Genomic DNA, 10,716 nt, shown 5'->3' on the forward strand with positions numbered 1-10,716 from the left:
TACGCTCAAACGGCGCCGTCAGCGCGTCTGTTACGCCACGTCACGCATATTGGGCCCCCCATGTCGGAAACGCCCTCAACCGCGTGGAATTACATGTTCAGTGCAATCTGCAAAACTGTTACTGAATCCGCGGTGACTTTTGCAAATGATTAGCGACCACGTTGTTTTCTGCAAGATAAGCCCCAAATGTGGTGGTTTCTTGCAATTCACTCCATCTTCTACGTATGTTAATGTCCCCTGATGCAATCAAATATTCGAAGGCACACAAGTAGCAGTAATTCCTAGGGCACAACAGTTTGGAACATGCGAATTAACCCGCAACACTCTAGACATTCACTTTTGACACGAATGACGGATTTGATAAATCCGGCTACTAGAGGCTGGGACGATCAGCTACTCCGCAACTGCTTTCCTATACTTTGATGTGAACCAGATCTTGGCTGTAACGACTATGGTGGCTGATGTTGCGGTTGTAATAGCTATGGCAACTGCAAAGCTTGGTTGGAAGAACGGCGAAACCTGGTGGAGGGGTGAGATGGGAGTTGGCGGCGAGCTGGGTCGGTTGGATTGCGGATTGCGAGCGCCGCGGCTGTGCGGGTTTGATCCCCACTGTGGCGGAGCTGACAGATGCCTTACCTGACCTGCAAGGAGGTAGCTAGCAGTGCACCAGCAGCTCCAAATCGTATCTCATCACCGCTTTTAGTAAAGAAAGTGTAGTTTATTTTAAAGGCTAAAATCTAATTATAGTGTTCCTCCCTGCTTTTGGTGACTTTAGCTGATCATTAAAGCAAAGCTAAATTACCCTACATCATTTGGCTGCACGCGTATATGCTGCTGCTTCAAGCACTTTGCAAAGACAAGTTTTCCAAAGGTCCTCTTATAGTCGTCGTCTTGGTCCTACACACAACTATGGACAATATGAAAATTTTAAGCTTTTGTTAGTTAAATATTTGCGACCAATAAAGCCTTGGCGGGTGGGAAGTGGAATGGCAGGTGGCTAAAGTAGATGCCTTACCTGATCTGCAAGGAGATCCAAATCTTATCTTCTCACTGCTTTTGGTAAATTAAGCATGGAGTGCTCTCACTGGGATTGTAATTAGACATAAAGTAAATGTGTAGTTTATTTTTTAGTGGATTATACCAGACATGCGAGGAGTGGTAGAGTAGAAGCTCCGTGGTTATAGACTTATAGGTTGACGACCAGTGTATAAATAGGTGACATATATAGCTGCCCTCCGGATTACTCCCAATTCCCAAGTCCCAACCACTCCAATCCTCGACAAGGTGAACCGGAGTGCGGATGGAGGTGGCTGTCGGCGCGGCGAGCTCGCTCCTTGGCAAGTTGCTCACGAAGCTGTCTGAAGACCTGGTGGCCGCGTATGTCCACAGCCTTGAGCTCGGCCACAACTCCCAGCAGATCAAAACAAAACTGTTGCACACACAAGGGCTGCTGCAAGTGGCCGAGGGGAGGGACGTGAGCAACGTCACCGCCCTGCAGGCCTTGTTGGAGGAGCTGAGCAAGAAGGCCGACGAGGCGGAGGACTCGCTGGATGAGCTCCACTACTTCAAGATCCAGGACCAGCTCGACGGCACCAACTATGCGGCGCCGGATCTCGGCGATAGCCTCCGCGGCCATGCTCGCCATGGTGGCCATGCTGCTCGCCACACCATCGGTAACTGGTTCCCATGCTCTTCTTGCTCGCGTGCGCAAGATGATGATTCTGCTCCTACTGCTGTTGCCAATAGCCCACACCACTATGCAACCAACTCTGTTACTGCTAGTGCTGATGATGATGGCGATGTCGATAAGTTACATTTCGACAGAGTCACCATGTCCAGAAAAATTAAGTCAGTGATAAATGACATACACTCTTTGTGTGATCCCATCTCTGATTTGCTCAACAAAGTTCCAAGCAGCAGCACAGCCGTCACCCTAAAACGGCCACACGTAGGGTCCACAATTATACAAGATACACTGCACGGGAGGAGAGACATTTTTGAGAAAATTGTCAATGATATCACAAGTGGCACACATCACAGTCAAACTGTTTCTGTTCTTCCTATAGTTGGCCCGGGGGGTATTGGAAAGACAACTTTCACCCAACACCTGTATAATGATGGTAGGACTGAAGAGCACTTTGCTGTTATGGTTTGGGTGTGTGTATCAACTGATTTTGATGTGTTGAAACTCACCCAACAGATTCTTAACTGCATACCTGCAACTGACAATGAAATTGCAATTGAAACAACCAATCTAGACAGACTTCAAAAATCCATTGCGCAGAGACTGAAGACCAAAAGGTTCTTAATTGTCTTGGATGATATATGGAAATGCGATAGTGAGGATGAGTGGAAAACCTTGCTAGCTCCATTCACAAAAGGGGACGCCAAAGGCAGCATGATACTTGTCACAACTCGATTCCCAAAACTAGCAAGAATGATGAAAACAGTTGATTCAGTAGAACTGCAAGGCTTGGAGTCTAATGACTTCTTCACATTCTTTGAAGCATGTATATTTGGTGAACATAAGCCCAGGGATTATGAAGATGACTTAGCTTGTATTGCAAGAGAAATTGCAAGCAAGTTAAAGGGCTTCCCACTAGCAGCCAAAACAGTTGGTCGACTATTGAAGAAAAATCTTTCCCGGGAACATTGGAATGGAGTTCTTCACAATCATGAGTGGCGAAACCAGAAAAATGATAATGATATTATACCATCTTTGAAAATTAGCTACGACTACCTCCCTTTCGATCTGAAAAAATGCTTCTCATATTTTTCCCTTTATCCTGAAGATTTTAGGTTTAGCACTTCAGGAATTAATCGTTTTTGGATTGCAATAGGCATCATAGACTCTAGCCACCGAAGCGATAAGAATTACATGGAAGATCTAATGGAAAATGGTTTTCTCATGAAGGAGGTTTCTAAATATCCTCCTTTTCATGAATACTATGTAATGCATGATTTAATGCATGTGCTATCTCGGATTGTCTCTGCACAAGAATGCCTCAATATAAGTGATCTAGATGTTAGAGCTGAGGCTATCCCACAATCTATTCGGCACCTATCCATCACCATAGAGAATAGATATGATGAAAAACTTAGGGAAGAAATGGGTAAACTAAAAGGAAGGATAGACATTGTAAATCTACGGACATTGATGATTTTTAGAGAATATGAAGAAAGAATCGTTGAGATCTTAAAAGATACGTTTAAAGAAACAAAAGGCCTGCGCATCCTAGTTATAGCAGTGAAGTCCCTTGAATCTCTGCCACGAAGCTTTTCAAAACTTATCCACCTTCATACCTGCAAATTCGATCACCCAATGTCACAGAAATGACTTTACCTAGCACACTATCCAGATTTTATCACTTGAAATTCTTGGACCTAAGTAGTTGGTACGGTAGTTCTAATTTGCCTAAGGTCATTAGCCACCTTGTGAATTTACGCGATTTTCTTGCTAAGAAAGAACTCCACTCCAATGTTCCTGAGGTTGGAAAGATGAAGCATCTACATGAGCTGAAAGAATTCCATGTTAAGAAAGAAAGTGTTGGATTTGATTTAAGAGAGTTGGGGGAATTGAGAGAGCTTGGGGGAGCACTCAGTATACATAATCTTGAAAATGTGGCATCCAAGGAAGAAGCTAGTGGCGCCAAATTGGTGTTGAAAAGGGATTTGAAAGAGTTGACATTAGTTTGGGGCAGAGCGCAACCAACTGATATAGATGCTGATATTCTTGATGCTCTTCAACCACACTCTAACCTTACAACACTTGGCATCATGAATCATGGTGGTACCACTTGTCCTAGTTGGTTGTATCCTGAGATACGGGTGGACAATTTGGAGACTCTCCATTTGCACGGCGTGTCTTGGGGAACCCTTCCACCTTTTGGCCACCTGCCATATCTCAGGGAACTCAGCTTGAAGAGCATTTCTGGACTGTGTCAGTTTGGTCCTAACTATGGTGGTGTTACAGGCAAATGTCTTATGCAGTTGAAGAAAGTATTGTTTCATGACTTGTCAGATCTTGTCGAGTGGGTTGTGGAGCCTAATTGCCGTATGTTTCCAAGTCTTGAAAGCATCGATTGCAGCAATTGTCCCAATCTATGTGTGATGCCCTTCTCGGAGTGCTCTTGTGCCAGTTTGTGCAGGCTTCGCATTAATGGTTGCCCCAAGTTGTCTCTGCCCACCATGCCTCACACCTCCACACTAACAAATTTTGCTGTTAACAAGGGTTCAGAAAAGTTGTCTTACCATGGAAAAGAATTTGTTGTTAGCAAGTATTCTGGTGCCTTGGCCTTCCACAATGTGGGTGAAGTAGATGATATGCAAATTGGAGATGTATCACACATTTCGTGGACAGACCTTGAAAAGTTTAAATCCTTGAGAAAACTAGATGTCAGAAGATGCGACAGCATGTTCTTTGGAGAACTGGATGGCAGTCTTGTCTTCCACAACATGGATAAAGTTGAGAGTCTCAGTGTAGATGTTTCTCATTTTACCGGAAAATTCTTGTCAAAAGTCTTCAATAGTTCCCCAGCTCTTGCTGAACTGGAGATATATGGCAGTGAAGACGATGAGGAACAAGCAATACAGTTCCCATCATCTAGCTCACTGCGGACACTTAGCTTCGGGTGCTCGAATGGCCTGGTTCTTCTGCCTGCGGAGGATGGAGGAGGACTCCATGACAGCACGTCGCTCCAGTCATTAGAAATATTTGAATGCGGCAAGTTGTTGTCTCGGTGGCCCATGGGAGAAGCAGGAGGAGCTCTGATGACCAATCCTCTCCCTGCTTCCCTCAGGAAACTAAATATTATCGGAGAGTCAAGCATGTCGTCAATGGCTTTGATCTCAAACCTCACGTCTCTCACCCATCTAAGGCTAGTAGGCTATCAGAATTTAACAATGGATGGGTTTAATCCTCTCATCGCAGTCAACCTCAAGGAATTGGAGGTCTTTAACTGGAACGGCAACTCTCTAGCAGCAGATCTTCTCTCAGAGGTAGCAAGGACCAAATTAATGGATGCGGGTTCCTTCCAGTTGGAGAAACTGAATGTGGATAGCATCTCGGCGGTTCTTGTTGCCCCCATTTGCAACCACCTCTCCGCCACCCTCCACGTATTGCAATTCTATGTTGATAAGCGGGCAAAAGGCTTCACGGAAGAGCAAGAGAATGCACTTCAGCTCCTCACCTCCCTCGAGAAACTAGAATTTTATCGCTGCACGGTTCTGCAGTCCCTCCCTCAAGGATTACATCGCCTTTCTTCTCTCAAAGAATTAGTAATCCTCAGTTGTCCCAAACTCCGATGGCTGCCAGAGCAGGGCTTCCCCACTTCGCTGCAAGCTCTACATCTATGATTTATATGATTTCATTCACATTCCATTCATGACTTCTGTATCTCTGTATCTACACATACAGCTGCCCTATAATCTATTCTTATGCGGCTTCCTTTTTTCTAACCAGAACTGTTAAATTTCTTATGCAGGAAGCGTGGTAGCTTTTGTTCCGCACATACTTCTGAAATGATGTATTACACCTTTCATGTGCCAGCTGCATGGTAAATACAAAGACTAAGGCGACAGCTGATCGATGGACCTATAGATGAATGTATCTATTTTTATTTACCTTTTTTTAACATAATCTCATCAGGTAAGCAATTTGCACCTCTGAATCTGCAATCTAGTTGCTTATGTATCAAAATTTAATGCCATGCATTCTGCTATCTTCTTTCAGGACAGGAAGCAGGCTTGTGAATAATTGGTCCTTTTTTTTCAATAAATCAGATCGATTCTGCAAATTTGCCTCTAGTTCTGCTTTTAATTTGAATTATTGATCCTGTGTGCTTGCCAATTTTGATTGAAAAGTAAGTATCAAGTAGCACCTATCTTCTCATAATGCTTCTACCACATGCATACTGATGCACCTACCTTTAGCTGTCAGGTATCAACAAAATGAAGAAACTCGTTTTTTTTCAAGTAAGCGGCAATACGAAGTGAAGGTGTAGGATCTGGTTTTATTTCTCATTTCCCTCTGAATGATCAAGTGTATGAGCTTTCTGAAGCTTAGAATGACATCACATTCCAGTGTCCAGCCTGCTGATACTTTGCCACGATAATTCGGGACAATCAATGGTACGTATGTCCAGTGTTTCTGTATTTACACACATACGACCTCCCTATAATTCTTAACTGACCTTTTTCTATGGAATGATAGAGAAATTTGAAGATGCTCCTAAACTATTCTGGGCTGTTGCAGAGAAATTTTAAGATGCTCCTCAACTATTCTAGACTGTTCATTCCTTTTGATCCAACAGTTTAGATTGAACATGGTGATCTACTACCTATACTAGGAGGTAATAGGTCACTCATAACTCTTAAGTAGGCATCATTGACTTCATATTTGAATATTTAACATAGAAGGAAGCAATGCACTTTGGAAGTATCAATTGACACTACGAAGGCATATTGCTAGTTTGCTATGTATTCCTGCCATATTGACACTGTATCAGTGCATGAAACTTAAAAATATTGTAACATAATGATAATCAAGCAATATTTTCAAGGGGATCAGAAAAAAAACTTTTAGCGTGGTTACATTTTGTAAATGAGTGTAACATGACAGCGAATTTGACATGTCAACTTTTTTTTTATCATTTGAAGAGAAAATCTAGTAACATGTATTATTTCGGTTACGTGACAGCATTTTCTATATGTTTTGCTTGTATCGTGACAACATTCTTTGAAGGGACAGATTGCATACAGAAAATATCTTGTTACGGGAAATGTATCAAATCAAACAAAATAAATCTTGGAGCATTTAGGTGACTGAACATAAGAAGTTTTCACAGGACTAATGATTAGCAACATCGATTAAATAACGACCTTTGCATTAGCCCATCATGATTCTTTTAAACTTTGCCCATCATAAGTTAATACTCTTACTACGGCTTCATGTTCTGTCACGCATACAAAATTAGCACTATCATGTTTATGTGCAAATAAGATTTTCCTTTTGAATGGGGACAAGGTAACCAGATTAAGGACAATTAATTTCAGTTTCGGTCCAGACTATCCATTTGGTTGTGACAAGGACATAGATCCATTGTCTATAACTATGATATTCCTAAGCATTGCTTCTGTGTTTAACCGGTAGAGATTTCAAAGTTTTAAAACTGTAAGACAAAACAAATATTGTGAAAAACTTAATGTAATAATTTTTCCATAGCATAGTATGCCATACTGACTAATTTAATGGTTTCTGCTGGTGTGCAATATGATAATTATCAGTAATCTTCGTGTTACAGAAACATTGCTGGTTATTTATAAAGCGGGGCGAAAGCCTTTTTCGGTAATGCTAAAACACATTTCTTACAATATCAGTGTGTGTGATGATTCTCTGTTCATGGACTTAATCAGTCTGTGCTACAAGCAGGTTTATGTTCCGACAAGTACTGATGCTGTGGTAACCAACTTCCATCTTGGGTTGATTGCATATGAGCTGACGTTTCACCGGCATCCTTCACAGTTTTAGGTAATTATTAAGCACATATATTCATGAGTTCCCTTGCCTCATCCATTTTCTGACCATAAGTTCATTACTCTCTGCAGAACGATTACAACCAACTGTGAGTTTCACAGTTGGCATTCAGGACATAGCTCCTCTATCTGAATGGTAACAGTAAATGCAACATTTATCCTGATATTCTGAGTGAGTCAAGCCTCCGAGTCCTGCAGTGACCATTTAAAAGGTTAGTAGGCCAATCTTCCTTTTCTGTTTGTTCTTTTTTACTAAGAAAGCTCAAAAGTGGTAAAATATCTCCACTTGTGTCCTGGAATTCCTGAGTTCAAGACAACCTCTTTGCAGAAAAAAGCAAGGCAAATACGTCTATAAATTCCCTTGCCCCCAGAGTCCACACTGTGTGTGAGCTCTCAGCATTTGGGTACGCCCTTACTAGAGCTCAAAATTGACGATGTGCCAGCGTCAGAAGTGGTAAGCACATGTTTACCGAGCTCACATTACTTGCGGTGTGATCGTTCAGGCGTTTGACACAAACTCGTTTTGGTGTGAATGGTCGTCCAGGTGTTCCTCGCAAATTTGCTCCCATTTGATGAACCCATACCCTGAGCGTGTTTTCAAGTTCAGCTTCCGGGCGAAGGTGTGACACCAAGATGAAATGTTGCTACTCCGCATCGAGCGCCCACCACATTCAGTTTGTTGCCGGAACTAAGCCTGAGCCTGAGCCGATCTGGTGTGTTATGCAAGTTCAATGCAAGCAGCCCCAGGGAATTACTTACCGCTGCAAAGACTCGGCAAGTTTGCTCCATCCACGGCTTGATGGTTCTCACGAATTAATCGTTTAAGTTGTTCTCACGCCTAACTGCTATGTGTGCCTCTAGTATAAGTATGAAGTATCCCCACAACAAGTGCCATGTGAAGGCGAATGAGAATTCCGAGTTTGAGTTTGTACGCAGTCGGTTGGATTGTGTGTGCTGTTTTGTGTTGTGTTGTGCTGCGAGCACCAGATCCCGTTGAGTGTTGGCTGTTATGTGTGGATCGTAAGGGTTTGTCCTTAATCCATATGGGATTCTTTTGGTTCCATTTTGTGCTTCTATCAAGGTCCACAAGTGCCATGGTTTGGGTTGCGTTTCTGTAAACCAAGCTTGTTATATGGATTACGTTTTCTGTCGCACGCCCGGTCATCATCGATACGTTTGAGACTCTCAGAGTGGTTCCTACTGTTGCTACTTGAGCTAATTTTATGGTCACCGATGATGAGCCGGCATAGAGGAGGTGGTTTCTTCCATCCATGGACCTGCAACAGTTTGGAACATGCTAATGAACCTGCAACAGTTTAGACAAATCACTGTTGACATGAATGACGGATTTGATAAATCATTTTCTTCTGCTGATCATCAATCAAATATAATGTAACTATCAACACTTGGCAGACTGGTTTGAACGCGTTCCCACACTAAAGAAACTGAAAAGAAGCAACACATGCCTCCAATCCTTAACTTCCCCTTGTTCTGCTGTAGAGCTCGCACCATCCTCTTCCTCTCTAGTAGAAAGAAAATCAGTTTTCATAATTACAGCCTCTGAAATCTAGAAGCACATACAAACTGAAGCCCTGCTGAGTTTTTATTTGTGTACCAAATCATGCAGCAAATACATTTCAGAGTTTGGTGCACACGCCGACACGCAGTAGTACAAACTACATACTCTTGTCATCTCTCTCAATGATCACATTGTGTTACTACTGACATAGCGCCCCCCTCCTCAAACAAATCCAATCCATCACTACTAATTAGTGGCCTCCACATAATCAGTCCAACATCATGGAATTCAACACTGTCAGTTTTTCTAAATCCATCTTGCATCTCTAGTAGAAGTAGAACAAAACTTTGCTTCGGCGGAAATTTCATTGAGTGGTGAAAAGAAAATCGATGCAAAGACTAATTCCTTGTCTAGAAGTTCTCTCAGCATTGGCAACTTCATTACTGAAATTTCCCCTGATCATGACATCCTTTCCTTATGAATTCTCAAGACCACTTGTTTCAACATTTTTAATTTACAGAGCGTGCTCCTTGTTCAGATGACAGTCTAAGTGATTGAACCTGAGATGGTGACTTATGGTGCTTAAAGATGGATATAGTGACACACTCCTAGATCTGGCTGCTAGTGTGGCGAAGATCCTTAGCAAACAGAGAAGGCCGGCCACTGTTTGCCGAGATCCTAACATGTGCAGGAAGATAATACCTTCCTGACATCAGTTAACAACCTAGATAACAAACTAAAGGAATATAAAGCAACCTTATCCCGTCAGACGCCTGCTGCCCGCGCTTATGCTGCTGGTAGGGCCGCCGCTTCACATTGACACCGGCCTAGAGCGGACCCGACCTCTTACGGCCGGCATTGAAGCGGCGCGCCGGCCGAGAGCGCTGCGCGTGGCACGCCCGGCAGAACACGCCTCCTCGCTGCATTCAAACGGCTTCAGACTGCTCGTATACCTCCATTAAACATGCGTGTGTGCCGAGAAACCTATTTCGGCCACATGTCTGTCCGCGAGCGGGCGGGCATTATATACAATGTTGGTTGGCTCGCGTCCGCCCGCTGTTTAAACGATGCCAGACGCTGGGCAAGAACCGCACCACACCTCCGCTCCCCATCTCCTCCTTACACCATGACATCCGACAAGTAGGAAAAGAAGTTCTCCGGCATAAAAGCCGTCTGAGTGGCTCATCGAGCCCACCAGATACGAGCCAGGCAACTCACCACTCCACCTCCGTCGCTGCTCCAGGCCATCAGTACCATGGGCGAGGCTGCAGGCGGGCAAGCGACAGACCCGAACATAGGGAAGACATGTCGCGTGAATGGAGATCTCTCGTTGCCGGCATTAGACTAGGTTTGATTAGACAAGCCTAGTCCGCTATATTTTAGTTGAAATATGTCTGAAATGTAAATGTCTTCGTTTGATTTGTATGAAAATCAGCTGGTTTGCATTAATTTTGTCTGATTTAAATACAGCTTGAAATATGTGCGGATAGCGTTGGATGTCTGGCTCCCGCGTCCGTGTTCGCAGACTGGCCTTCCCTGTTAGCAGTTGGACGCGGTGTCCGTTTTGTGGGCTAGCGTTGGAGATGCCCTTAGAGCCGCTATAATTCTAACCCATAAAATACTTATACGGATTTGCAGGCCCGCGAGGTCTTCGGCAGAACAGA

The 10,716-nt window shown here is 43.5% G+C and overlaps 1 pseudogene across 1 annotated transcript; it reads left to right on the plus strand.

Annotated features, from left to right (window-relative positions):
- The first annotated feature begins 1,251 nt into the window (after window positions 1–1,251).
- On the plus strand, window positions 1,252–8,594 carry LOC123066371 (putative disease resistance protein RGA3; annotated as a pseudogene). Its single transcript, XR_006431326.1, has 9 exons — window positions 1,252–5,647; window positions 5,732–5,861; window positions 5,932–6,129; window positions 6,212–6,350; window positions 7,302–7,345; window positions 7,430–7,528; window positions 7,606–7,745; window positions 7,862–7,987; window positions 8,078–8,594. The product of XR_006431326.1 is annotated as a putative disease resistance protein RGA3 (transcript).
- The last annotated feature ends 2,122 nt before the right edge of the window (window positions 8,595–10,716 follow it).

The sequence above is a fragment of the Triticum aestivum genome, chromosome 1A, assembly GCF_018294505.1.
Source record: "Triticum aestivum cultivar Chinese Spring chromosome 1A, IWGSC CS RefSeq v2.1, whole genome shotgun sequence".
NCBI lineage: Eukaryota > Viridiplantae > Streptophyta > Magnoliopsida > Poales > Poaceae > Triticum > Triticum aestivum.